Raw genomic sequence first — 27,848 nt, 5'->3', positions numbered from 1 at the left:
GCCAACATTCAAAGACTGACGTGTGTTTTTAAAACAAACGTATTTCAGGTAGGATTTGTTTTTTTCAGGCAAAAATGCTGAACGCCCGCGTTTTGGCACTTCATTCTGACCCTTCACGCAAGATTCAATTTGGATTCGTAGCTCAACTCATTCTCAACCACCCCTTTTTACACCAAAGTGTCAAGAGACTCAACAACTCATGGGTCCTGTAAGTTATTTGGATTCCCATTTCCTTTCTAATGGAAAACGTAGAATTGAATGGAAAAGTTCTAAGTTGGTGACAAAATCTCTCGAGAAAAGGAGGGAACAGTGCCCCGTGTGAGGCTCAAACTCACAACCTTCAGATTACGAGACTGACGCACTACCTACTGCGCTAACGAAGCAAGTTGCACCTGCAGATCTGCAGAAGTTTATTGTGCATAGCAGAAAACTTATTTTTTTCATAATGTCACTGAGACGTTAGCGCATCTTTTCCCATATGGTCTAGCGGTTAGGATTCCTGGTTCTCACCCGGGTGGCCCGGGTTCGACTCCCGGTATGGGAATGCACCTTTATCTTAGCTACTGCCACCATTCAAAGACTGACGCGTGTTTTTCAATCAAAAATGTTTCTGGTAGATTTTCACTTTGCAACAAAAATACTTAACATTGGCGATGCATTATGACTTTTGCAAAAGATTTCCTTTTGTTTCATAGCTTAAGCCTTTTTCAACTACACAGTTTTACACAAAAGTGTCAAGGGACTCAACAAGCCATGTGTCCTGTCAGTCATTAGGGCTCCCATGTTCTTTCTAATCGGAAACAGTGTAGAACTGAATTGGAAAGTTCAGAGTTAGTGACAAAATCTCTTGAGAAAAGGAGGATGGCACTTGTGAGCAAAAAACTCATGATCTTCAAATTATTCAACTGACGTGCCAAAAACCTTGACCATGTAGCGTGTTTTAGCTCTTGTAATGTTTGTGTTTTGTATTCAAAGCAAAACACTCTTTTTTTTTTTTTTTTTTTTTTTACACCTGTCTTGCTGTTTACTGTACTGCTTACACCATGTGGAGAAAGACTTAGTTAGTATTCCTGGTTGACTGGTTCAATTCCTGCTATGGGAGAGACTTTTTTTTGGGACTAGTGTCCACATTCCAAAGCCGACACGTGCCTTGCAGACAGAATCAGTTTAGGTTGGAACTGCTCTTTGCTGCCAAAAATGCAGACCACCAGATTTTTTGGATATTTATTTGCACAAAAGCTTATTTGATGTCATATCTCAAACCATTCATATCTCTCACTTTTAATTCCTGGGTGTTAAGGGACTCAACAAGCCTTTATCCCTGTCTGTCATTGGAGCTCCCCTTCCATCAATTGGTGATGTTTTGTTACTGAATGGAAAAGAGCTGTGACTCTCTAGCCAAGATAGTGGCAAAATCAGTTACGGAAACAAGGTACCAGTGCCCCATGTGAGAATCGAACTCACGACCTTCAGATTACGAGACTGACGCGCTACCTGCTGCGCTAACGAGGCAAGATGCATGTAATAATCTGCGGAAGTTGCTTGTGCAAAGCAGTACACCTCTTTTTTTTCATATTGTAAGTGAGCTGGCAGTAAATCTTCTCCCGTATGGTCTAGCGCTTAGGATTCCTGGTTTTCACCCAGGTGGCCTGGGTTCGACTCCCGGTATGGAAACACATCCTTTTCTACACCGTTGCCAACATTCAAAGACTGACGTGTGTTTTTAAAACAAACGTATTTCAGGTAGGATTTGTTTTTTTCAGGCAAAAATGCTGAACGCCCGCGTTTTGGCACTTCATTCTGACCCTTCACGCAAGATTCAATTTGGATTCGTAGCTCAACTCATTCTCAACCACCCCTTTTTACACCAAAGTGTCAAGAGACTCAACAACTCATGGGTCCTGTAAGTTATTTGGATTCCCATTTCCTTTCTAATGGAAAACGTAGAATTGAATGGAAAAGTTCTAAGTTGGTGACAAAATCTCTCGAGAAAAGGAGGGAACAGTGCCCCGTGTGAGGCTCAAACTCACAACCTTCAGATTACGAGACTGACGCACTACCTACTGCGCTAACGAAGCAAGTTGCACCTGCAGATCTGCAGAAGTTTATTGTGCATAGCAGAAAACTTATTTTTTTCATAATGTCACTGAGACGTTAGCGCATCTTTTCCCATATGGTCTAGCGGTTAGGATTCCTGGTTCTCACCCGGGTGGCCCGGGTTCGACTCCCGGTATGGGAATGCACCTTTATCTTAGCTACTGCCACCATTCAAAGACTGACGCGTGTTTTTCAATCAAAAATGTTTCTGGTAGATTTTCACTTTGCAACAAAAATACTTAACATTGGCGATGCATTATGACTTTTGCAAAAGATTTCCTTTTGTTTCATAGCTTAAGCCTTTTTCAACTACACAGTTTTACACAAAAGTGTCAAGGGACTCAACAAGCCATGTGTCCTGTCAGTCATTAGGGCTCCCATGTTCTTTCTAATCGGAAACAGTGTAGAACTGAATTGGAAAGTTCAGAGTTAGTGACAAAATCTCTTGAGAAAAGGAGGATGGCACTTGTGAGCAAAAAACTCATGATCTTCAAATTATTCAACTGACGTGCCAAAAACCTTGACCATGTAGCGTGTTTTAGCTCTTGTAATGTTTGTGTTTTGTATTCAAAGCAAAACACTCTTTTTTTTTTTTTTTTTTTTTTTACACCTGTCTTGCTGTTTACTGTACTGCTTACACCATGTGGAGAAAGACTTAGTTAGTATTCCTGGTTGACTGGTTCAATTCCTGCTATGGGAGAGACTTTTTTTTGGGACTAGTGTCCACATTCCAAAGCCGACACGTGCCTTGCAGACAGAATCAGTTTAGGTTGGAACTGCTCTTTGCTGCCAAAAATGCAGACCACCAGATTTTTTGGATATTTATTTGCACAAAAGCTTATTTGATGTCATATCTCAAACCATTCATATCTCTCACTTTTAATTCCTGGGTGTTAAGGGACTCAACAAGCCTTTATCCCTGTCTGTCATTGGAGCTCCCCTTCCATCAATTGGTGATGTTTTGTTACTGAATGGAAAAGAGCTGTGACTCTCTAGCCAAGATAGTGGCAAAATCAGTTACGGAAACAAGGTACCAGTGCCCCATGTGAGAATCGAACTCACGACCTTCAGATTACGAGACTGACGCGCTACCTGCTGCGCTAACGAGGCAAGATGCATGTAATAATCTGCGGAAGTTGCTTGTGCAAAGCAGTACACCTCTTTTTTTTCATATTGTAAGTGAGCTGGCAGTAAATCTTCTCCCGTATGGTCTAGCGCTTAGGATTCCTGGTTTTCACCCAGGTGGCCTGGGTTCGACTCCCGGTATGGAAACACATCCTTTTCTACACCGTTGCCAACATTCAAAGACTGACGTGTGTTTTTAAAACAAACGTATTTCAGGTAGGATTTGTTTTTTTCAGGCAAAAATGCTGAACGCCCGCGTTTTGGCACTTCATTCTGACCCTTCACGCAAGATTCAATTTGGATTCGTAGCTCAACTCATTCTCAACCACCCCTTTTTACACCAAAGTGTCAAGAGACTCAACAACTCATGGGTCCTGTAAGTTATTTGGATTCCCATTTCCTTTCTAATGGAAAACGTAGAATTGAATGGAAAAGTTCTAAGTTGGTGACAAAATCTCTCGAGAAAAGGAGGGAACAGTGCCCCGTGTGAGGCTCAAACTCACAACCTTCAGATTACGAGACTGACGCACTACCTACTGCGCTAACGAAGCAAGTTGCACCTGCAGATCTGCAGAAGTTTATTGTGCATAGCAGAAAACTTATTTTTTTCATAATGTCACTGAGACGTTAGCGCATCTTTTCCCATATGGTCTAGCGGTTAGGATTCCTGGTTCTCACCCGGGTGGCCCGGGTTCGACTCCCGGTATGGGAATGCACCTTTATCTTAGCTACTGCCACCATTCAAAGACTGACGCGTGTTTTTCAATCAAAAATGTTTCTGGTAGATTTTCACTTTGCAACAAAAATACTTAACATTGGCGATGCATTATGACTTTTGCAAAAGATTTCCTTTTGTTTCATAGCTTAAGCCTTTTTCAACTACACAGTTTTACACAAAAGTGTCAAGGGACTCAACAAGCCATGTGTCCTGTCAGTCATTAGGGCTCCCATGTTCTTTCTAATCGGAAACAGTGTAGAACTGAATTGGAAAGTTCAGAGTTAGTGACAAAATCTCTTGAGAAAAGGAGGATGGCACTTGTGAGCAAAAAACTCATGATCTTCAAATTATTCAACTGACGTGCCAAAAACCTTGACCATGTAGCGTGTTTTAGCTCTTGTAATGTTTGTGTTTTGTATTCAAAGCAAAACACTCTTTTTTTTTTTTTTTTTTTTTTTACACCTGTCTTGCTGTTTACTGTACTGCTTACACCATGTGGAGAAAGACTTAGTTAGTATTCCTGGTTGACTGGTTCAATTCCTGCTATGGGAGAGACTTTTTTTTGGGACTAGTGTCCACATTCCAAAGCCGACACGTGCCTTGCAGACAGAATCAGTTTAGGTTGGAACTGCTCTTTGCTGCCAAAAATGCAGACCACCAGATTTTTTGGATATTTATTTGCACAAAAGCTTATTTGATGTCATATCTCAAACCATTCATATCTCTCACTTTTAATTCCTGGGTGTTAAGGGACTCAACAAGCCTTTATCCCTGTCTGTCATTGGAGCTCCCCTTCCATCAATTGGTGATGTTTTGTTACTGAATGGAAAAGAGCTGTGACTCTCTAGCCAAGATAGTGGCAAAATCAGTTACGGAAACAAGGTACCAGTGCCCCATGTGAGAATCGAACTCACGACCTTCAGATTACGAGACTGACGCGCTACCTGCTGCGCTAACGAGGCAAGATGCATGTAATAATCTGCGGAAGTTGCTTGTGCAAAGCAGTACACCTCTTTTTTTTCATATTGTAAGTGAGCTGGCAGTAAATCTTCTCCCGTATGGTCTAGCGCTTAGGATTCCTGGTTTTCACCCAGGTGGCCTGGGTTCGACTCCCGGTATGGAAACACATCCTTTTCTACACCGTTGCCAACATTCAAAGACTGACGTGTGTTTTTAAAACAAACGTATTTCAGGTAGGATTTGTTTTTTTCAGGCAAAAATGCTGAACGCCCGCGTTTTGGCACTTCATTCTGACCCTTCACGCAAGATTCAATTTGGATTCGTAGCTCAACTCATTCTCAACCACCCCTTTTTACACCAAAGTGTCAAGAGACTCAACAACTCATGGGTCCTGTAAGTTATTTGGATTCCCATTTCCTTTCTAATGGAAAACGTAGAATTGAATGGAAAAGTTCTAAGTTGGTGACAAAATCTCTCGAGAAAAGGAGGGAACAGTGCCCCGTGTGAGGCTCAAACTCACAACCTTCAGATTACGAGACTGACGCACTACCTACTGCGCTAACGAAGCAAGTTGCACCTGCAGATCTGCAGAAGTTTATTGTGCATAGCAGAAAACTTATTTTTTTCATAATGTCACTGAGACGTTAGCGCATCTTTTCCCATATGGTCTAGCGGTTAGGATTCCTGGTTCTCACCCGGGTGGCCCGGGTTCGACTCCCGGTATGGGAATGCACCTTTATCTTAGCTACTGCCACCATTCAAAGACTGACGCGTGTTTTTCAATCAAAAATGTTTCTGGTAGATTTTCACTTTGCAACAAAAATACTTAACATTGGCGATGCATTATGACTTTTGCAAAAGATTTCCTTTTGTTTCATAGCTTAAGCCTTTTTCAACTACACAGTTTTACACAAAAGTGTCAAGGGACTCAACAAGCCATGTGTCCTGTCAGTCATTAGGGCTCCCATGTTCTTTCTAATCGGAAACAGTGTAGAACTGAATTGGAAAGTTCAGAGTTAGTGACAAAATCTCTTGAGAAAAGGAGGATGGCACTTGTGAGCAAAAAACTCATGATCTTCAAATTATTCAACTGACGTGCCAAAAACCTTGACCATGTAGCGTGTTTTAGCTCTTGTAATGTTTATGTTTTGTATTCAAAGCAAAACACTCTTTTTTTTTTTTTTTTTTTTTTTTACACCTGTCTTGCTGTTTACTGTACTGCTTACACCATGTGGAGAAAGACTTAGTTAGTATTCCTGGTTGACTGGTTCAATTCCTGCTATGGGAGAGACTTTTTTTTGGGACTAGTGTCCACATTCCAAAGCCGACACGTGCCTTGCAGACAGAATCAGTTTAGGTTGGAACTGCTCTTTGCTGCCAAAAATGCAGACCACCAGATTTTTTGGATATTTATTTGCACAAAAGCTTATTTGATGTCATATCTCAAACCATTCATATCTCTCACTTTTAATTCCTGGGTGTTAAGGGACTCAACAAGCCTTTATCCCTGTCTGTCATTGGAGCTCCCCTTCCATCAATTGGTGATGTTTTGTTACTGAATGGAAAAGAGCTGTGACTCTCTAGCCAAGATAGTGGCAAAATCAGTTACGGAAACAAGGTACCAGTGCCCCATGTGAGAATCGAACTCACGACCTTCAGATTACGAGACTGACGCGCTACCTGCTGCGCTAACGAGGCAAGATGCATGTAATAATCTGCGGAAGTTGCTTGTGCAAAGCAGTACACCTCTTTTTTTTCATATTGTAAGTGAGCTGGCAGTAAATCTTCTCCCGTATGGTCTAGCGCTTAGGATTCCTGGTTTTCACCCAGGTGGCCTGGGTTCGACTCCCGGTATGGAAACACATCCTTTTCTACACCGTTGCCAACATTCAAAGACTGACGTGTGTTTTTAAAACAAACGTATTTCAGGTAGGATTTGTTTTTTTCAGGCAAAAATGCTGAACGCCCGCGTTTTGGCACTTCATTCTGACCCTTCACGCAAGATTCAATTTGGATTCGTAGCTCAACTCATTCTCAACCACCCCTTTTTACACCAAAGTGTCAAGAGACTCAACAACTCATGGGTCCTGTAAGTTATTTGGATTCCCATTTCCTTTCTAATGGAAAACGTAGAATTGAATGGAAAAGTTCTAAGTTGGTGACAAAATCTCTCGAGAAAAGGAGGGAACAGTGCCCCGTGTGAGGCTCAAACTCACAACCTTCAGATTACGAGACTGACGCACTACCTACTGCGCTAACGAAGCAAGTTGCACCTGCAGATCTGCAGAAGTTTATTGTGCATAGCAGAAAACTTATTTTTTTCATAATGTCACTGAGACGTTAGCGCATCTTTTCCCATATGGTCTAGCGGTTAGGATTCCTGGTTCTCACCCGGGTGGCCCGGGTTCGACTCCCGGTATGGGAATGCACCTTTATCTTAGCTACTGCCACCATTCAAAGACTGACGCGTGTTTTTCAATCAAAAATGTTTCTGGTAGATTTTCACTTTGCAACAAAAATACTTAACATTGGCGATGCATTATGACTTTTGCAAAAGATTTCCTTTTGTTTCATAGCTTAAGCCTTTTTCAACTACACAGTTTTACACAAAAGTGTCAAGGGACTCAACAAGCCATGTGTCCTGTCAGTCATTAGGGCTCCCATGTTCTTTCTAATCGGAAACAGTGTAGAACTGAATTGGAAAGTTCAGAGTTAGTGACAAAATCTCTTGAGAAAAGGAGGATGGCACTTGTGAGCAAAAAACTCATGATCTTCAAATTATTCAACTGACGTGCCAAAAACCTTGACCATGTAGCGTGTTTTAGCTCTTGTAATGTTTATGTTTTGTATTCAAAGCAAAACACTCTTTTTTTTTTTTTTTTTTTTTTTTACACCTGTCTTGCTGTTTACTGTACTGCTTACACCATGTGGAGAAAGACTTAGTTAGTATTCCTGGTTGACTGGTTCAATTCCTGCTATGGGAGAGACTTTTTTTTGGGACTAGTGTCCACATTCCAAAGCCGACACGTGCCTTGCAGACAGAATCAGTTTAGGTTGGAACTGCTCTTTGCTGCCAAAAATGCAGACCACCAGATTTTTTGGATATTTATTTGCACAAAAGCTTATTTGATGTCATATCTCAAACCATTCATATCTCTCACTTTTAATTCCTGGGTGTTAAGGGACTCAACAAGCCTTTATCCCTGTCTGTCATTGGAGCTCCCCTTCCATCAATTGGTGATGTTTTGTTACTGAATGGAAAAGAGCTGTGACTCTCTAGCCAAGATAGTGGCAAAATCAGTTACGGAAACAAGGTACCAGTGCCCCATGTGAGAATCGAACTCACGACCTTCAGATTACGAGACTGACGCGCTACCTGCTGCGCTAACGAGGCAAGATGCATGTAATAATCTGCGGAAGTTGCTTGTGCAAAGCAGTACACCTCTTTTTTTTCATATTGTAAGTGAGCTGGCAGTAAATCTTCTCCCGTATGGTCTAGCGCTTAGGATTCCTGGTTTTCACCCAGGTGGCCTGGGTTCGACTCCCGGTATGGAAACACATCCTTTTCTACACCGTTGCCAACATTCAAAGACTGACGTGTGTTTTTAAAACAAACGTATTTCAGGTAGGATTTGTTTTTTTCAGGCAAAAATGCTGAACGCCCGCGTTTTGGCACTTCATTCTGACCCTTCACGCAAGATTCAATTTGGATTCGTAGCTCAACTCATTCTCAACCACCCCTTTTTACACCAAAGTGTCAAGAGACTCAACAACTCATGGGTCCTGTAAGTTATTTGGATTCCCATTTCCTTTCTAATGGAAAACGTAGAATTGAATGGAAAAGTTCTAAGTTGGTGACAAAATCTCTCGAGAAAAGGAGGGAACAGTGCCCCGTGTGAGGCTCAAACTCACAACCTTCAGATTACGAGACTGACGCACTACCTACTGCGCTAACGAAGCAAGTTGCACCTGCAGATCTGCAGAAGTTTATTGTGCATAGCAGAAAACTTATTTTTTTCATAATGTCACTGAGACGTTAGCGCATCTTTTCCCATATGGTCTAGCGGTTAGGATTCCTGGTTCTCACCCGGGTGGCCCGGGTTCGACTCCCGGTATGGGAATGCACCTTTATCTTAGCTACTGCCACCATTCAAAGACTGACGCGTGTTTTTCAATCAAAAATGTTTCTGGTAGATTTTCACTTTGCAACAAAAATACTTAACATTGGCGATGCATTATGACTTTTGCAAAAGATTTCCTTTTGTTTCATAGCTTAAGCCTTTTTCAACTACACAGTTTTACACAAAAGTGTCAAGGGACTCAACAAGCCATGTGTCCTGTCAGTCATTAGGGCTCCCATGTTCTTTCTAATCGGAAACAGTGTAGAACTGAATTGGAAAGTTCAGAGTTAGTGACAAAATCTCTTGAGAAAAGGAGGATGGCACTTGTGAGCAAAAAACTCATGATCTTCAAATTATTCAACTGACGTGCCAAAAACCTTGACCATGTAGCGTGTTTTAGCTCTTGTAATGTTTATGTTTTGTATTCAAAGCAAAACACTCTTTTTTTTTTTTTTTTTTTTTTTTACACCTGTCTTGCTGTTTACTGTACTGCTTACACCATGTGGAGAAAGACTTAGTTAGTATTCCTGGTTGACTGGTTCAATTCCTGCTATGGGAGAGACTTTTTTTTGGGACTAGTGTCCACATTCCAAAGCCGACACGTGCCTTGCAGACAGAATCAGTTTAGGTTGGAACTGCTCTTTGCTGCCAAAAATGCAGACCACCAGATTTTTTGGATATTTATTTGCACAAAAGCTTATTTGATGTCATATCTCAAACCATTCATATCTCTCACTTTTAATTCCTGGGTGTTAAGGGACTCAACAAGCCTTTATCCCTGTCTGTCATTGGAGCTCCCCTTCCATCAATTGGTGATGTTTTGTTACTGAATGGAAAAGAGCTGTGACTCTCTAGCCAAGATAGTGGCAAAATCAGTTACGGAAACAAGGTACCAGTGCCCCATGTGAGAATCGAACTCACGACCTTCAGATTACGAGACTGACGCGCTACCTGCTGCGCTAACGAGGCAAGATGCATGTAATAATCTGCGGAAGTTGCTTGTGCAAAGCAGTACACCTCTTTTTTTTCATATTGTAAGTGAGCTGGCAGTAAATCTTCTCCCGTATGGTCTAGCGCTTAGGATTCCTGGTTTTCACCCAGGTGGCCTGGGTTCGACTCCCGGTATGGAAACACATCCTTTTCTACACCGTTGCCAACATTCAAAGACTGACGTGTGTTTTTAAAACAAACGTATTTCAGGTAGGATTTGTTTTTTTCAGGCAAAAATGCTGAACGCCCGCGTTTTGGCACTTCATTCTGACCCTTCACGCAAGATTCAATTTGGATTCGTAGCTCAACTCATTCTCAACCACCCCTTTTTACACCAAAGTGTCAAGAGACTCAACAACTCATGGGTCCTGTAAGTTATTTGGATTCCCATTTCCTTTCTAATGGAAAACGTAGAATTGAATGGAAAAGTTCTAAGTTGGTGACAAAATCTCTCGAGAAAAGGAGGGAACAGTGCCCCGTGTGAGGCTCAAACTCACAACCTTCAGATTACGAGACTGACGCACTACCTACTGCGCTAACGAAGCAAGTTGCACCTGCAGATCTGCAGAAGTTTATTGTGCATAGCAGAAAACTTATTTTTTTCATAATGTCACTGAGACGTTAGCGCATCTTTTCCCATATGGTCTAGCGGTTAGGATTCCTGGTTCTCACCCGGGTGGCCCGGGTTCGACTCCCGGTATGGGAATGCACCTTTATCTTAGCTACTGCCACCATTCAAAGACTGACGCGTGTTTTTCAATCAAAAATGTTTCTGGTAGATTTTCACTTTGCAACAAAAATACTTAACATTGGCGATGCATTATGACTTTTGCAAAAGATTTCCTTTTGTTTCATAGCTTAAGCCTTTTTCAACTACACAGTTTTACACAAAAGTGTCAAGGGACTCAACAAGCCATGTGTCCTGTCAGTCATTAGGGCTCCCATGTTCTTTCTAATCGGAAACAGTGTAGAACTGAATTGGAAAGTTCAGAGTTAGTGACAAAATCTCTTGAGAAAAGGAGGATGGCACTTGTGAGCAAAAAACTCATGATCTTCAAATTATTCAACTGACGTGCCAAAAACCTTGACCATGTAGCGTGTTTTAGCTCTTGTAATGTTTATGTTTTGTATTCAAAGCAAAACACTCTTTTTTTTTTTTTTTTTTTTTTTTACACCTGTCTTGCTGTTTACTGTACTGCTTACACCATGTGGAGAAAGACTTAGTTAGTATTCCTGGTTGACTGGTTCAATTCCTGCTATGGGAGAGACTTTTTTTTGGGACTAGTGTCCACATTCCAAAGCCGACACGTGCCTTGCAGACAGAATCAGTTTAGGTTGGAACTGCTCTTTGCTGCCAAAAATGCAGACCACCAGATTTTTTGGATATTTATTTGCACAAAAGCTTATTTGATGTCATATCTCAAACCATTCATATCTCTCACTTTTAATTCCTGGGTGTTAAGGGACTCAACAAGCCTTTATCCCTGTCTGTCATTGGAGCTCCCCTTCCATCAATTGGTGATGTTTTGTTACTGAATGGAAAAGAGCTGTGACTCTCTAGCCAAGATAGTGGCAAAATCAGTTACGGAAACAAGGTACCAGTGCCCCATGTGAGAATCGAACTCACGACCTTCAGATTACGAGACTGACGCGCTACCTGCTGCGCTAACGAGGCAAGATGCATGTAATAATCTGCGGAAGTTGCTTGTGCAAAGCAGTACACCTCTTTTTTTTCATATTGTAAGTGAGCTGGCAGTAAATCTTCTCCCGTATGGTCTAGCGCTTAGGATTCCTGGTTTTCACCCAGGTGGCCTGGGTTCGACTCCCGGTATGGAAACACATCCTTTTCTACACCGTTGCCAACATTCAAAGACTGACGTGTGTTTTTAAAACAAACGTATTTCAGGTAGGATTTGTTTTTTTCAGGCAAAAATGCTGAACGCCCGCGTTTTGGCACTTCATTCTGACCCTTCACGCAAGATTCAATTTGGATTCGTAGCTCAACTCATTCTCAACCACCCCTTTTTACACCAAAGTGTCAAGAGACTCAACAACTCATGGGTCCTGTAAGTTATTTGGATTCCCATTTCCTTTCTAATGGAAAACGTAGAATTGAATGGAAAAGTTCTAAGTTGGTGACAAAATCTCTCGAGAAAAGGAGGGAACAGTGCCCCGTGTGAGGCTCAAACTCACAACCTTCAGATTACGAGACTGACGCACTACCTACTGCGCTAACGAAGCAAGTTGCACCTGCAGATCTGCAGAAGTTTATTGTGCATAGCAGAAAACTTATTTTTTTCATAATGTCACTGAGACGTTAGCGCATCTTTTCCCATATGGTCTAGCGGTTAGGATTCCTGGTTCTCACCCGGGTGGCCCGGGTTCGACTCCCGGTATGGGAATGCACCTTTATCTTAGCTACTGCCACCATTCAAAGACTGACGCGTGTTTTTCAATCAAAAATGTTTCTGGTAGATTTTCACTTTGCAACAAAAATACTTAACATTGGCGATGCATTATGACTTTTGCAAAAGATTTCCTTTTGTTTCATAGCTTAAGCCTTTTTCAACTACACAGTTTTACACAAAAGTGTCAAGGGACTCAACAAGCCATGTGTCCTGTCAGTCATTAGGGCTCCCATGTTCTTTCTAATCGGAAACAGTGTAGAACTGAATTGGAAAGTTCAGAGTTAGTGACAAAATCTCTTGAGAAAAGGAGGATGGCACTTGTGAGCAAAAAACTCATGATCTTCAAATTATTCAACTGACGTGCCAAAAACCTTGACCATGTAGCGTGTTTTAGCTCTTGTAATGTTTGTGTTTTGTATTCAAAGCAAAACACTCTTTTTTTTTTTTTTTTTTTTTTTACACCTGTCTTGCTGTTTACTGTACTGCTTACACCATGTGGAGAAAGACTTAGTTAGTATTCCTGGTTGACTGGTTCAATTCCTGCTATGGGAGAGACTTTTTTTTGGGACTAGTGTCCACATTCCAAAGCCGACACGTGCCTTGCAGACAGAATCAGTTTAGGTTGGAACTGCTCTTTGCTGCCAAAAATGCAGACCACCAGATTTTTTGGATATTTATTTGCACAAAAGCTTATTTGATGTCATATCTCAAACCATTCATATCTCTCACTTTTAATTCCTGGGTGTTAAGGGACTCAACAAGCCTTTATCCCTGTCTGTCATTGGAGCTCCCCTTCCATCAATTGGTGATGTTTTGTTACTGAATGGAAAAGAGCTGTGACTCTCTAGCCAAGATAGTGGCAAAATCAGTTACGGAAACAAGGTACCAGTGCCCCATGTGAGAATCGAACTCACGACCTTCAGATTACGAGACTGACGCGCTACCTGCTGCGCTAACGAGGCAAGATGCATGTAATAATCTGCGGAAGTTGCTTGTGCAAAGCAGTACACCTCTTTTTTTTCATATTGTAAGTGAGCTGGCAGTAAATCTTCTCCCGTATGGTCTAGCGCTTAGGATTCCTGGTTTTCACCCAGGTGGCCTGGGTTCGACTCCCGGTATGGAAACACATCCTTTTCTACACCGTTGCCAACATTCAAAGACTGACGTGTGTTTTTAAAACAAACGTATTTCAGGTAGGATTTGTTTTTTTCAGGCAAAAATGCTGAACGCCCGCGTTTTGGCACTTCATTCTGACCCTTCACGCAAGATTCAATTTGGATTCGTAGCTCAACTCATTCTCAACCACCCCTTTTTACACCAAAGTGTCAAGAGACTCAACAACTCATGGGTCCTGTAAGTTATTTGGATTCCCATTTCCTTTCTAATGGAAAACGTAGAATTGAATGGAAAAGTTCTAAGTTGGTGACAAAATCTCTCGAGAAAAGGAGGGAACAGTGCCCCGTGTGAGGCTCAAACTCACAACCTTCAGATTACGAGACTGACGCACTACCTACTGCGCTAACGAAGCAAGTTGCACCTGCAGATCTGCAGAAGTTTATTGTGCATAGCAGAAAACTTATTTTTTTCATAATGTCACTGAGACGTTAGCGCATCTTTTCCCATATGGTCTAGCGGTTAGGATTCCTGGTTCTCACCCGGGTGGCCCGGGTTCGACTCCCGGTATGGGAATGCACCTTTATCTTAGCTACTGCCACCATTCAAAGACTGACGCGTGTTTTTCAATCAAAAATGTTTCTGGTAGATTTTCACTTTGCAACAAAAATACTTAACATTGGCGATGCATTATGACTTTTGCAAAAGATTTCCTTTTGTTTCATAGCTTAAGCCTTTTTCAACTACACAGTTTTACACAAAAGTGTCAAGGGACTCAACAAGCCATGTGTCCTGTCAGTCATTAGGGCTCCCATGTTCTTTCTAATCGGAAACAGTGTAGAACTGAATTGGAAAGTTCAGAGTTAGTGACAAAATCTCTTGAGAAAAGGAGGATGGCACTTGTGAGCAAAAAACTCATGATCTTCAAATTATTCAACTGACGTGCCAAAAACCTTGACCATGTAGCGTGTTTTAGCTCTTGTAATGTTTGTGTTTTGTATTCAAAGCAAAACACTCTTTTTTTTTTTTTTTTTTTTTTTACACCTGTCTTGCTGTTTACTGTACTGCTTACACCATGTGGAGAAAGACTTAGTTAGTATTCCTGGTTGACTGGTTCAATTCCTGCTATGGGAGAGACTTTTTTTTGGGACTAGTGTCCACATTCCAAAGCCGACACGTGCCTTGCAGACAGAATCAGTTTAGGTTGGAACTGCTCTTTGCTGCCAAAAATGCAGACCACCAGATTTTTTGGATATTTATTTGCACAAAAGCTTATTTGATGTCATATCTCAAACCATTCATATCTCTCACTTTTAATTCCTGGGTGTTAAGGGACTCAACAAGCCTTTATCCCTGTCTGTCATTGGAGCTCCCCTTCCATCAATTGGTGATGTTTTGTTACTGAATGGAAAAGAGCTGTGACTCTCTAGCCAAGATAGTGGCAAAATCAGTTACGGAAACAAGGTACCAGTGCCCCATGTGAGAATCGAACTCACGACCTTCAGATTACGAGACTGACGCGCTACCTGCTGCGCTAACGAGGCAAGATGCATGTAATAATCTGCGGAAGTTGCTTGTGCAAAGCAGTACACCTCTTTTTTTTCATATTGTAAGTGAGCTGGCAGTAAATCTTCTCCCGTATGGTCTAGCGCTTAGGATTCCTGGTTTTCACCCAGGTGGCCTGGGTTCGACTCCCGGTATGGAAACACATCCTTTTCTACACCGTTGCCAACATTCAAAGACTGACGTGTGTTTTTAAAACAAACGTATTTCAGGTAGGATTTGTTTTTTTCAGGCAAAAATGCTGAACGCCCGCGTTTTGGCACTTCATTCTGACCCTTCACGCAAGATTCAATTTGGATTCGTAGCTCAACTCATTCTCAACCACCCCTTTTTACACCAAAGTGTCAAGAGACTCAACAACTCATGGGTCCTGTAAGTTATTTGGATTCCCATTTCCTTTCTAATGGAAAACGTAGAATTGAATGGAAAAGTTCTAAGTTGGTGACAAAATCTCTCGAGAAAAGGAGGGAACAGTGCCCCGTGTGAGGCTCAAACTCACAACCTTCAGATTACGAGACTGACGCACTACCTACTGCGCTAACGAAGCAAGTTGCACCTGCAGATCTGCAGAAGTTTATTGTGCATAGCAGAAAACTTATTTTTTTCATAATGTCACTGAGACGTTAGCGCATCTTTTCCCATATGGTCTAGCGGTTAGGATTCCTGGTTCTCACCCGGGTGGCCCGGGTTCGACTCCCGGTATGGGAATGCACCTTTATCTTAGCTACTGCCACCATTCAAAGACTGACGCGTGTTTTTCAATCAAAAATGTTTCTGGTAGATTTTCACTTTGCAACAAAAATACTTAACATTGGCGATGCATTATGACTTTTGCAAAAGATTTCCTTTTGTTTCATAGCTTAAGCCTTTTTCAACTACACAGTTTTACACAAAAGTGTCAAGGGACTCAACAAGCCATGTGTCCTGTCAGTCATTAGGGCTCCCATGTTCTTTCTAATCGGAAACAGTGTAGAACTGAATTGGAAAGTTCAGAGTTAGTGACAAAATCTCTTGAGAAAAGGAGGATGGCACTTGTGAGCAAAAAACTCATGATCTTCAAATTATTCAACTGACGTGCCAAAAACCTTGACCATGTAGCGTGTTTTAGCTCTTGTAATGTTTATGTTTTGTATTCAAAGCAAAACACTCTTTTTTTTTTTTTTTTTTTTTTTTACACCTGTCTTGCTGTTTACTGTACTGCTTACACCATGTGGAGAAAGACTTAGTTAGTATTCCTGGTTGACTGGTTCAATTCCTGCTATGGGAGAGACTTTTTTTTGGGACTAGTGTCCACATTCCAAAGCCGACACGTGCCTTGCAGACAGAATCAGTTTAGGTTGGAACTGCTCTTTGCTGCCAAAAATGCAGACCACCAGATTTTTTGGATATTTATTTGCACAAAAGCTTATTTGATGTCATATCTCAAACCATTCATATCTCTCACTTTTAATTCCTGGGTGTTAAGGGACTCAACAAGCCTTTATCCCTGTCTGTCATTGGAGCTCCCCTTCCATCAATTGGTGATGTTTTGTTACTGAATGGAAAAGAGCTGTGACTCTCTAGCCAAGATAGTGGCAAAATCAGTTACGGAAACAAGGTACCAGTGCCCCATGTGAGAATCGAACTCACGACCTTCAGATTACGAGACTGACGCGCTACCTGCTGCGCTAACGAGGCAAGATGCATGTAATAATCTGCGGAAGTTGCTTGTGCAAAGCAGTACACCTCTTTTTTTTCATATTGTAAGTGAGCTGGCAGTAAATCTTCTCCCGTATGGTCTAGCGCTTAGGATTCCTGGTTTTCACCCAGGTGGCCTGGGTTCGACTCCCGGTATGGAAACACATCCTTTTCTACACCGTTGCCAACATTCAAAGACTGACGTGTGTTTTTAAAACAAACGTATTTCAGGTAGGATTTGTTTTTTTCAGGCAAAAATGCTGAACGCCCGCGTTTTGGCACTTCATTCTGACCCTTCACGCAAGATTCAATTTGGATTCGTAGCTCAACTCATTCTCAACCACCCCTTTTTACACCAAAGTGTCAAGAGACTCAACAACTCATGGGTCCTGTAAGTTATTTGGATTCCCATTTCCTTTCTAATGGAAAACGTAGAATTGAATGGAAAAGTTCTAAGTTGGTGACAAAATCTCTCGAGAAAAGGAGGGAACAGTGCCCCGTGTGAGGCTCAAACTCACAACCTTCAGATTACGAGACTGACGCACTACCTACTGCGCTAACGAAGCAAGTTGCACCTGCAGATCTGCAGAAGTTTATTGTGCATAGCAGAAAACTTATTTTTTTCATAATGTCACTGAGACGTTAGCGCATCTTTTCCCATATGGTCTAGCGGTTAGGATTCCTGGTTCTCACCCGGGTGGCCCGGGTTCGACTCCCGGTATGGGAATGCACCTTTATCTTAGCTACTGCCACCATTCAAAGACTGACGCGTGTTTTTCAATCAAAAATGTTTCTGGTAGATTTTCACTTTGCAACAAAAATACTTAACATTGGCGATGCATTATGACTTTTGCAAAAGATTTCCTTTTGTTTCATAGCTTAAGCCTTTTTCAACTACACAGTTTTACACAAAAGTGTCAAGGGACTCAACAAGCCATGTGTCCTGTCAGTCATTAGGGCTCCCATGTTCTTTCTAATCGGAAACAGTGTAGAACTGAATTGGAAAGTTCAGAGTTAGTGACAAAATCTCTTGAGAAAAGGAGGATGGCACTTGTGAGCAAAAAACTCATGATCTTCAAATTATTCAACTGACGTGCCAAAAACCTTGACCATGTAGCGTGTTTTAGCTCTTGTAATGTTTGTGTTTTGTATTCAAAGCAAAACACTCTTTTTTTTTTTTTTTTTTTTTTTACACCTGTCTTGCTGTTTACTGTACTGCTTACACCATGTGGAGAAAGACTTAGTTAGTATTCCTGGTTGACTGGTTCAATTCCTGCTATGGGAGAGACTTTTTTTTGGGACTAGTGTCCACATTCCAAAGCCGACACGTGCCTTGCAGACAGAATCAGTTTAGGTTGGAACTGCTCTTTGCTGCCAAAAATGCAGACCACCAGATTTTTTGGATATTTATTTGCACAAAAGCTTATTTGATGTCATATCTCAAACCATTCATATCTCTCACTTTTAATTCCTGGGTGTTAAGGGACTCAACAAGCCTTTATCCCTGTCTGTCATTGGAGCTCCCCTTCCATCAATTGGTGATGTTTTGTTACTGAATGGAAAAGAGCTGTGACTCTCTAGCCAAGATAGTGGCAAAATCAGTTACGGAAACAAGGTACCAGTGCCCCATGTGAGAATCGAACTCACGACCTTCAGATTACGAGACTGACGCGCTACCTGCTGCGCTAACGAGGCAAGATGCATGTAATAATCTGCGGAAGTTGCTTGTGCAAAGCAGTACACCTCTTTTTTTTCATATTGTAAGTGAGCTGGCAGTAAATCTTCTCCCGTATGGTCTAGCGCTTAGGATTCCTGGTTTTCACCCAGGTGGCCTGGGTTCGACTCCCGGTATGGAAACACATCCTTTTCTACACCGTTGCCAACATTCAAAGACTGACGTGTGTTTTTAAAACAAACGTATTTCAGGTAGGATTTGTTTTTTTCAGGCAAAAATGCTGAACGCCCGCGTTTTGGCACTTCATTCTGACCCTTCACGCAAGATTCAATTTGGATTCGTAGCTCAACTCATTCTCAACCACCCCTTTTTACACCAAAGTGTCAAGAGACTCAACAACTCATGGGTCCTGTAAGTTATTTGGATTCCCATTTCCTTTCTAATGGAAAACGTAGAATTGAATGGAAAAGTTCTAAGTTGGTGACAAAATCTCTCGAGAAAAGGAGGGAACAGTGCCCCGTGTGAGGCTCAAACTCACAACCTTCAGATTACGAGACTGACGCACTACCTACTGCGCTAACGAAGCAAGTTGCACCTGCAGATCTGCAGAAGTTTATTGTGCATAGCAGAAAACTTATTTTTTTCATAATGTCACTGAGACGTTAGCGCATCTTTTCCCATATGGTCTAGCGGTTAGGATTCCTGGTTCTCACCCGGGTGGCCCGGGTTCGACTCCCGGTATGGGAATGCACCTTTATCTTAGCTACTGCCACCATTCAAAGACTGACGCGTGTTTTTCAATCAAAAATGTTTCTGGTAGATTTTCACTTTGCAACAAAAATACTTAACATTGGCGATGCATTATGACTTTTGCAAAAGATTTCCTTTTGTTTCATAGCTTAAGCCTTTTTCAACTACACAGTTTTACACAAAAGTGTCAAGGGACTCAACAAGCCATGTGTCCTGTCAGTCATTAGGGCTCCCATGTTCTTTCTAATCGGAAACAGTGTAGAACTGAATTGGAAAGTTCAGAGTTAGTGACAAAATCTCTTGAGAAAAGGAGGATGGCACTTGTGAGCAAAAAACTCATGATCTTCAAATTATTCAACTGACGTGCCAAAAACCTTGACCATGTAGCGTGTTTTAGCTCTTGTAATGTTTATGTTTTGTATTCAAAGCAAAACACTCTTTTTTTTTTTTTTTTTTTTTTTTACACCTGTCTTGCTGTTTACTGTACTGCTTACACCATGTGGAGAAAGACTTAGTTAGTATTCCTGGTTGACTGGTTCAATTCCTGCTATGGGAGAGACTTTTTTTTGGGACTAGTGTCCACATTCCAAAGCCGACACGTGCCTTGCAGACAGAATCAGTTTAGGTTGGAACTGCTCTTTGCTGCCAAAAATGCAGACCACCAGATTTTTTGGATATTTATTTGCACAAAAGCTTATTTGATGTCATATCTCAAACCATTCATATCTCTCACTTTTAATTCCTGGGTGTTAAGGGACTCAACAAGCCTTTATCCCTGTCTGTCATTGGAGCTCCCCTTCCATCAATTGGTGATGTTTTGTTACTGAATGGAAAAGAGCTGTGACTCTCTAGCCAAGATAGTGGCAAAATCAGTTACGGAAACAAGGTACCAGTGCCCCATGTGAGAATCGAACTCACGACCTTCAGATTACGAGACTGACGCGCTACCTGCTGCGCTAACGAGGCAAGATGCATGTAATAATCTGCGGAAGTTGCTTGTGCAAAGCAGTACACCTCTTTTTTTTCATATTGTAAGTGAGCTGGCAGTAAATCTTCTCCCGTATGGTCTAGCGCTTAGGATTCCTGGTTTTCACCCAGGTGGCCTGGGTTCGACTCCCGGTATGGAAACACATCCTTTTCTACACCGTTGCCAACATTCAAAGACTGACGTGTGTTTTTAAAACAAACGTATTTCAGGTAGGATTTGTTTTTTTCAGGCAAAAATGCTGAACGCCCGCGTTTTGGCACTTCATTCTGACCCTTCACGCAAGATTCAATTTGGATTCGTAGCTCAACTCATTCTCAACCACCCCTTTTTACACCAAAGTGTCAAGAGACTCAACAACTCATGGGTCCTGTAAGTTATTTGGATTCCCATTTCCTTTCTAATGGAAAACGTAGAATTGAATGGAAAAGTTCTAAGTTGGTGACAAAATCTCTCGAGAAAAGGAGGGAGCAGTGCCCCGTGTGAGGCTCAAACTCACAACCTTCAGATTACGAGACTGACGCACTACCTACTGCGCTAACGAAGCAAGTTGCACCTGCAGATCTGCAGAAGTTTATTGTGCATAGCAGAAAACTTATTTTTTTCATAATGTCACTGAGACGTTAGCGCATCTTTTCCCATATGGTCTAGCGGTTAGGATTCCTGGTTCTCACCCGGGTGGCCCGGGTTCGACTCCCGGTATGGGAATGCACCTTTATCTTAGCTACTGCCACCATTCAAAGACTGACGCGTGTTTTTCAATCAAAAATGTTTCTGGTAGATTTTCACTTTGCAACAAAAATACTTAACATTGGCGATGCATTATGACTTTTGCAAAAGATTTCCTTTTGTTTCATAGCTTAAGCCTTTTTCAACTACACAGTTTTACACAAAAGTGTCAAGGGACTCAACAAGCCATGTGTCCTGTCAGTCATTAGGGCTCCCATGTTCTTTCTAATCGGAAACAGTGTAGAACTGAATTGGAAAGTTCAGAGTTAGTGACAAAATCTCTTGAGAAAAGGAGGATGGCACTTGTGAGCAAAAAACTCATGATCTTCAAATTATTCAACTGACGTGCCAAAAACCTTGACCATGTAGCGTGTTTTAGCTCTTGTAATGTTTATGTTTTGTATTCAAAGCAAAACACTCTTTTTTTTTTTTTTTTTTTTTTTTACACCTGTCTTGCTGTTTACTGTACTGCTTACACCATGTGGAGAAAGACTTAGTTAGTATTCCTGGTTGACTGGTTCAATTCCTGCTATGGGAGAGACTTTTTTTTGGGACTAGTGTCCACATTCCAAAGCCGACACGTGCCTTGCAGACAGAATCAGTTTAGGTTGGAACTGCTCTTTGCTGCCAAAAATGCAGACCACCAGATTTTTTGGATATTTATTTGCACAAAAGCTTATTTGATGTCATATCTCAAACCATTCATATCTCTCACTTTTAATTCCTGGGTGTTAAGGGACTCAACAAGCCTTTATCCCTGTCTGTCATTGGAGCTCCCCTTCCATCAATTGGTGATGTTTTGTTACTGAATGGAAAAGAGCTGTGACTCTCTAGCCAAGATAGTGGCAAAATCAGTTACGGAAACAAGGTACCAGTGCCCCATGTGAGAATCGAACTCACGACCTTCAGATTACGAGACTGACGCGCTACCTGCTGCGCTAACGAGGCAAGATGCATGTAATAATCTGCGGAAGTTGCTTGTGCAAAGCAGTACACCTCTTTTTTTTCATATTGTAAGTGAGCTGGCAGTAAATCTTCTCCCGTATGGTCTAGCGCTTAGGATTCCTGGTTTTCACCCAGGTGGCCTGGGTTCGACTCCCGGTATGGAAACACATCCTTTTCTACACCGTTGCCAACATTCAAAGACTGACGTGTGTTTTTAAAACAAACGTATTTCAGGTAGGATTTGTTTTTTTCAGGCAAAAATGCTGAACGCCCGCGTTTTGGCACTTCATTCTGACCCTTCACGCAAGATTCAATTTGGATTCGTAGCTCAACTCATTCTCAACCACCCCTTTTTACACCAAAGTGTCAAGAGACTCAACAACTCATGGGTCCTGTAAGTTATTTGGATTCCCATTTCCTTTCTAATGGAAAACGTAGAATTGAATGGAAAAGTTCTAAGTTGGTGACAAAATCTCTCGAGAAAAGGAGGGAACAGTGCCCCGTGTGAGGCTCAAACTCACAACCTTCAGATTACGAGACTGACGCACTACCTACTGCGCTAACGAAGCAAGTTGCACCTGCAGATCTGCAGAAGTTTATTGTGCATAGCAGAAAACTTATTTTTTTCATAATGTCACTGAGACGTTAGCGCATCTTTTCCCATATGGTCTAGCGGTTAGGATTCCTGGTTCTCACCCGGGTGGCCCGGGTTCGACTCCCGGTATGGGAATGCACCTTTATCTTAGCTACTGCCACCATTCAAAGACTGACGCGTGTTTTTCAATCAAAAATGTTTCTGGTAGATTTTCACTTTGCAACAAAAATACTTAACATTGGCGATGCATTATGACTTTTGCAAAAGATTTCCTTTTGTTTCATAGCTTAAGCCTTTTTCAACTACACAGTTTTACACAAAAGTGTCAAGGGACTCAACAAGCCATGTGTCCTGTCAGTCATTAGGGCTCCCATGTTCTTTCTAATCGGAAACAGTGTAGAACTGAATTGGAAAGTTCAGAGTTAGTGACAAAATCTCTTGAGAAAAGGAGGATGGCACTTGTGAGCAAAAAACTCATGATCTTCAAATTATTCAACTGACGTGCCAAAAACCTTGACCATGTAGCGTGTTTTAGCTCTTGTAATGTTTATGTTTTGTATTCAAAGCAAAACACTCTTTTTTTTTTTTTTTTTTTTTTTTACACCTGTCTTGCTGTTTACTGTACTGCTTACACCATGTGGAGAAAGACTTAGTTAGTATTCCTGGTTGACTGGTTCAATTCCTGCTATGGGAGAGACTTTTTTTTGGGACTAGTGTCCACATTCCAAAGCCGACACGTGCCTTGCAGACAGAATCAGTTTAGGTTGGAACTGCTCTTTGCTGCCAAAAATGCAGACCACCAGATTTTTTGGATATTTATTTGCACAAAAGCTTATTTGATGTCATATCTCAAACCATTCATATCTCTCACTTTTAATTCCTGGGTGTTAAGGGACTCAACAAGCCTTTATCCCTGTCTGTCATTGGAGCTCCCCTTCCATCAATTGGTGATGTTTTGTTACTGAATGGAAAAGAGCTGTGACTCTCTAGCCAAGATAGTGGCAAAATCAGTTACGGAAACAAGGTACCAGTGCCCCATGTGAGAATCGAACTCACGACCTTCAGATTACGAGACTGACGCGCTACCTGCTGCGCTAACGAGGCAAGATGCATGTAATAATCTGCGGAAGTTGCTTGTGCAAAGCAGTACACCTCTTTTTTTTCATATTGTAAGTGAGCTGGCAGTAAATCTTCTCCCGTATGGTCTAGCGCTTAGGATTCCTGGTTTTCACCCAGGTGGCCTGGGTTCGACTCCCGGTATGGAAACACATCCTTTTCTACACCGTTGCCAACATTCAAAGACTGACGTGTGTTTTTAAAACAAACGTATTTCAGGTAGGATTTGTTTTTTTCAGGCAAAAATGCTGAACGCCCGCGTTTTGGCACTTCATTCTGACCCTTCACGCAAGATTCAATTTGGATTCGTAGCTCAACTCATTCTCAACCACCCCTTTTTACACCAAAGTGTCAAGAGACTCAACAACTCATGGGTCCTGTAAGTTATTTGGATTCCCATTTCCTTTCTAATGGAAAACGTAGAATTGAATGGAAAAGTTCTAAGTTGGTGACAAAATCTCTCGAGAAAAGGAGGGAACAGTGCCCCGTGTGAGGCTCAAACTCACAACCTTCAGATTACGAGACTGACGCACTACCTACTGCGCTAACGAAGCAAGTTGCACCTGCAGATCTGCAGAAGTTTATTGTGCATAGCAGAAAACTTATTTTTTTCATAATGTCACTGAGACGTTAGCGCATCTTTTCCCATATGGTCTAGCGGTTAGGATTCCTGGTTCTCACCCGGGTGGCCCGGGTTCGACTCCCGGTATGGGAATGCACCTTTATCTTAGCTACTGCCACCATTCAAAGACTGACGCGTGTTTTTCAATCAAAAATGTTTCTGGTAGATTTTCACTTTGCAACAAAAATACTTAACATTGGCGATGCATTATGACTTTTGCAAAAGATTTCCTTTTGTTTCATAGCTTAAGCCTTTTTCAACTACACAGTTTTACACAAAAGTGTCAAGGGACTCAACAAGCCATGTGTCCTGTCAGTCATTAGGGCTCCCATGTTCTTTCTAATCGGAAACAGTGTAGAACTGAATTGGAAAGTTCAGAGTTAGTGACAAAATCTCTTGAGAAAAGGAGGATGGCACTTGTGAGCAAAAAACTCATGATCTTCAAATTATTCAACTGACGTGCCAAAAACCTTGACCATGTAGCGTGTTTTAGCTCTTGTAATGTTTATGTTTTGTATTCAAAGCAAAACACTCTTTTTTTTTTTTTTTTTTTTTTTTACACCTGTCTTGCTGTTTACTGTACTGCTTACACCATGTGGAGAAAGACTTAGTTAGTATTCCTGGTTGACTGGTTCAATTCCTGCTATGGGAGAGACTTTTTTTTGGGACTAGTGTCCACATTCCAAAGCCGACACGTGCCTTGCAGACAGAATCAGTTTAGGTTGGAACTGCTCTTTGCTGCCAAAAATGCAGACCACCAGATTTTTTGGATATTTATTTGCACAAAAGCTTATTTGATGTCATATCTCAAACCATTCATATCTCTCACTTTTAATTCCTGGGTGTTAAGGGACTCAACAAGCCTTTATCCCTGTCTGTCATTGGAGCTCCCCTTCCATCAATTGGTGATGTTTTGTTACTGAATGGAAAAGAGCTGTGACTCTCTAGCCAAGATAGTGGCAAAATCAGTTACGGAAACAAGGTACCAGTGCCCCATGTGAGAATCGAACTCACGACCTTCAGATTACGAGACTGACGCGCTACCTGCTGCGCTAACGAGGCAAGATGCATGTAATAATCTGCGGAAGTTGCTTGTGCAAAGCAGTACACCTCTTTTTTTTCATATTGTAAGTGAGCTGGCAGTAAATCTTCTCCCGTATGGTCTAGCGCTTAGGATTCCTGGTTTTCACCCAGGTGGCCTGGGTTCGACTCCCGGTATGGAAACACATCCTTTTCTACACCGTTGCCAACATTCAAAGACTGACGTGTGTTTTTAAAACAAACGTATTTCAGGTAGGATTTGTTTTTTTCAGGCAAAAATGCTGAACGCCCGCGTTTTGGCACTTCATTCTGACCCTTCACGCAAGATTCAATTTGGATTCGTAGCTCAACTCATTCTCAACCACCCCTTTTTACACCAAAGTGTCAAGAGACTCAACAACTCATGGGTCCTGTAAGTTATTTGGATTCCCATTTCCTTTCTAATGGAAAACGTAGAATTGAATGGAAAAGTTCTAAGTTGGTGACAAAATCTCTCGAGAAAAGGAGGGAACAGTGCCCCGTGTGAGGCTCAAACTCACAACCTTCAGATTACGAGACTGACGCACTACCTACTGCGCTAACGAAGCAAGTTGCACCTGCAGATCTGCAGAAGTTTATTGTGCATAGCAGAAAACTTATTTTTTTCATAATGTCACTGAGACGTTAGCGCATCTTTTCCCATATGGTCTAGCGGTTAGGATTCCTGGTTCTCACCCGGGTGGCCCGGGTTCGACTCCCGGTATGGGAATGCACCTTTATCTTAGCTACTGCCACCATTCAAAGACTGACGCGTGTTTTTCAATCAAAAATGTTTCTGGTAGATTTTCACTTTGCAACAAAAATACTTAACATTGGCGATGCATTATGACTTTTGCAAAAGATTTCCTTTTGTTTCATAGCTTAAGCCTTTTTCAACTACACAGTTTTACACAAAAGTGTCAAGGGACTCAACAAGCCATGTGTCCTGTCAGTCATTAGGGCTCCCATGTTCTTTCTAATCGGAAACAGTGTAGAACTGAATTGGAAAGTTCAGAGTTAGTGACAAAATCTCTTGAGAAAAGGAGGATGGCACTTGTGAGCAAAAAACTCATGATCTTCAAATTATTCAACTGACGTGCCAAAAACCTTGACCATGTAGCGTGTTTTAGCTCTTGTAATGTTTATGTTTTGTATTCAAAGCAAAACACTCTTTTTTTTTTTTTTTTTTTTTTTTACACCTGTCTTGCTGTTTACTGTACTGCTTACACCATGTGGAGAAAGACTTAGTTAGTATTCCTGGTTGACTGGTTCAATTCCTGCTATGGGAGAGACTTTTTTTTGGGACTAGTGTCCACATTCCAAAGCCGACACGTGCCTTGCAGACAGAATCAGTTTAGGTTGGAACTGCTCTTTGCTGCCAAAAATGCAGACCACCAGATTTTTTGGATATTTATTTGCACAAAAGCTTATTTGATGTCATATCTCAAACCATTCATATCTCTCACTTTTAATTCCTGGGTGTTAAGGGACTCAACAAGCCTTTATCCCTGTCTGTCATTGGAGCTCCCCTTCCATCAATTGGTGATGTTTTGTTACTGAATGGAAAAGAGCTGTGACTCTCTAGCCAAGATAGTGGCAAAATCAGTTACGGAAACAAGGTACCAGTGCCCCATGTGAGAATCGAACTCACGACCTTCAGATTACGAGACTGACGCGCTACCTGCTGCGCTAACGAGGCAAGATGCATGTAATAATCTGCGGAAGTTGCTTGTGCAAAGCAGTACACCTCTTTTTTTTCATATTGTAAGTGAGCTGGCAGTAAATCTTCTCCCGTATGGTCTAGCGCTTAGGATTCCTGGTTTTCACCCAGGTGGCCTGGGTTCGACTCCCGGTATGGAAACACATCCTTTTCTACACCGTTGCCAACATTCAAAGACTGACGTGTGTTTTTAAAACAAACGTATTTCAGGTAGGATTTGTTTTTTTCAGGCAAAAATGCTGAACGCCCGCGTTTTGGCACTTCATTCTGACCCTTCACGCAAGATTCAATTTGGATTCGTAGCTCAACTCATTCTCAACCACCCCTTTTTACACCAAAGTGTCAAGAGACTCAACAACTCATGGGTCCTGTAAGTTATTTGGATTCCCATTTCCTTTCTAATGGAAAACGTAGAATTGAATGGAAAAGTTCTAAGTTGGTGACAAAATCTCTCGAGAAAAGGAGGGAACAGTGCCCCGTGTGAGGCTCAAACTCACAACCTTCAGATTACGAGACTGACGCACTACCTACTGCGCTAACGAAGCAAGTTGCACCTGCAGATCTGCAGAAGTTTATTGTGCATAGCAGAAAACTTATTTTTTTCATAATGTCACTGAGACGTTAGCGCATCTTTTCCCATATGGTCTAGCGGTTAGGATTCCTGGTTCTCACCCGGGTGGCCCGGGTTCGACTCCCGGTATGGGAATGCACCTTTATCTTAGCTACTGCCACCATTCAAAGACTGACGCGTGTTTTTCAATCAAAAATGTTTCTGGTAGATTTTCACTTTGCAACAAAAATACTTAACATTGGCGATGCATTATGACTTTTGCAAAAGATTTCCTTTTGTTTCATAGCTTAAGCCTTTTTCAACTACACA

At 41.7% G+C, this 27,848-nt stretch overlaps 16 non-coding genes across 16 annotated transcripts; all 16 read right to left on the bottom strand.

Annotated features, from left to right (window-relative positions):
- Positions 1–1,439: 1,439 nt before the first annotated feature.
- TRNAT-CGU (transfer RNA threonine (anticodon CGU)) lies at positions 1,440–1,512 on the bottom strand. The gene has a single exon. It is a non-coding gene; the product is annotated as a tRNA-Thr (tRNA).
- Positions 1,513–3,134: 1,622 nt separating this feature from the next.
- TRNAT-CGU (transfer RNA threonine (anticodon CGU)) lies at positions 3,135–3,207 on the bottom strand. The gene has a single exon. It is a non-coding gene; the product is annotated as a tRNA-Thr (tRNA).
- Positions 3,208–4,829: 1,622 nt separating this feature from the next.
- Positions 4,830–4,902, bottom strand: TRNAT-CGU (transfer RNA threonine (anticodon CGU)). Its single transcript has one exon. It is a non-coding gene; the product is annotated as a tRNA-Thr (tRNA).
- A 1,623-nt stretch (positions 4,903–6,525) lies between these two features.
- Positions 6,526–6,598, bottom strand: TRNAT-CGU (transfer RNA threonine (anticodon CGU)). Its single transcript has one exon. It is a non-coding gene; the product is annotated as a tRNA-Thr (tRNA).
- A 1,623-nt stretch (positions 6,599–8,221) lies between these two features.
- On the bottom strand, positions 8,222–8,294 carry TRNAT-CGU (transfer RNA threonine (anticodon CGU)). The gene has a single exon. It is a non-coding gene; the product is annotated as a tRNA-Thr (tRNA).
- A 1,623-nt stretch (positions 8,295–9,917) lies between these two features.
- Positions 9,918–9,990, bottom strand: TRNAT-CGU (transfer RNA threonine (anticodon CGU)). Its single transcript has one exon. It is a non-coding gene; the product is annotated as a tRNA-Thr (tRNA).
- Positions 9,991–11,613: 1,623 nt separating this feature from the next.
- TRNAT-CGU (transfer RNA threonine (anticodon CGU)) lies at positions 11,614–11,686 on the bottom strand. The gene has a single exon. It is a non-coding gene; the product is annotated as a tRNA-Thr (tRNA).
- A 1,622-nt stretch (positions 11,687–13,308) lies between these two features.
- Positions 13,309–13,381, bottom strand: TRNAT-CGU (transfer RNA threonine (anticodon CGU)). The gene has a single exon. It is a non-coding gene; the product is annotated as a tRNA-Thr (tRNA).
- Positions 13,382–15,003: 1,622 nt separating this feature from the next.
- TRNAT-CGU (transfer RNA threonine (anticodon CGU)) lies at positions 15,004–15,076 on the bottom strand. The gene has a single exon. It is a non-coding gene; the product is annotated as a tRNA-Thr (tRNA).
- A 1,623-nt stretch (positions 15,077–16,699) lies between these two features.
- TRNAT-CGU (transfer RNA threonine (anticodon CGU)) lies at positions 16,700–16,772 on the bottom strand. The gene has a single exon. It is a non-coding gene; the product is annotated as a tRNA-Thr (tRNA).
- A 1,622-nt stretch (positions 16,773–18,394) lies between these two features.
- TRNAT-CGU (transfer RNA threonine (anticodon CGU)) lies at positions 18,395–18,467 on the bottom strand. Its single transcript has one exon. It is a non-coding gene; the product is annotated as a tRNA-Thr (tRNA).
- Positions 18,468–20,090: 1,623 nt separating this feature from the next.
- TRNAT-CGU (transfer RNA threonine (anticodon CGU)) lies at positions 20,091–20,163 on the bottom strand. Its single transcript has one exon. It is a non-coding gene; the product is annotated as a tRNA-Thr (tRNA).
- A 1,623-nt stretch (positions 20,164–21,786) lies between these two features.
- TRNAT-CGU (transfer RNA threonine (anticodon CGU)) lies at positions 21,787–21,859 on the bottom strand. The gene has a single exon. It is a non-coding gene; the product is annotated as a tRNA-Thr (tRNA).
- A 1,623-nt stretch (positions 21,860–23,482) lies between these two features.
- On the bottom strand, positions 23,483–23,555 carry TRNAT-CGU (transfer RNA threonine (anticodon CGU)). The gene has a single exon. It is a non-coding gene; the product is annotated as a tRNA-Thr (tRNA).
- A 1,623-nt stretch (positions 23,556–25,178) lies between these two features.
- TRNAT-CGU (transfer RNA threonine (anticodon CGU)) lies at positions 25,179–25,251 on the bottom strand. Its single transcript has one exon. It is a non-coding gene; the product is annotated as a tRNA-Thr (tRNA).
- Positions 25,252–26,874: 1,623 nt separating this feature from the next.
- Positions 26,875–26,947, bottom strand: TRNAT-CGU (transfer RNA threonine (anticodon CGU)). The gene has a single exon. It is a non-coding gene; the product is annotated as a tRNA-Thr (tRNA).
- Positions 26,948–27,848: the final 901 nt, after the last annotated feature.

The sequence above is a fragment of the Phyllobates terribilis genome, unplaced genomic scaffold (assembly GCF_046119375.1).
Source record: "Phyllobates terribilis strain yellow unplaced genomic scaffold, ASM4611937v1 Scaffold_1042__1_contigs__length_457206, whole genome shotgun sequence".
NCBI lineage: Eukaryota > Metazoa > Chordata > Amphibia > Anura > Dendrobatidae > Phyllobates > Phyllobates terribilis.
This window is presented reverse-complemented; position numbering and strand designations above follow the sequence as displayed.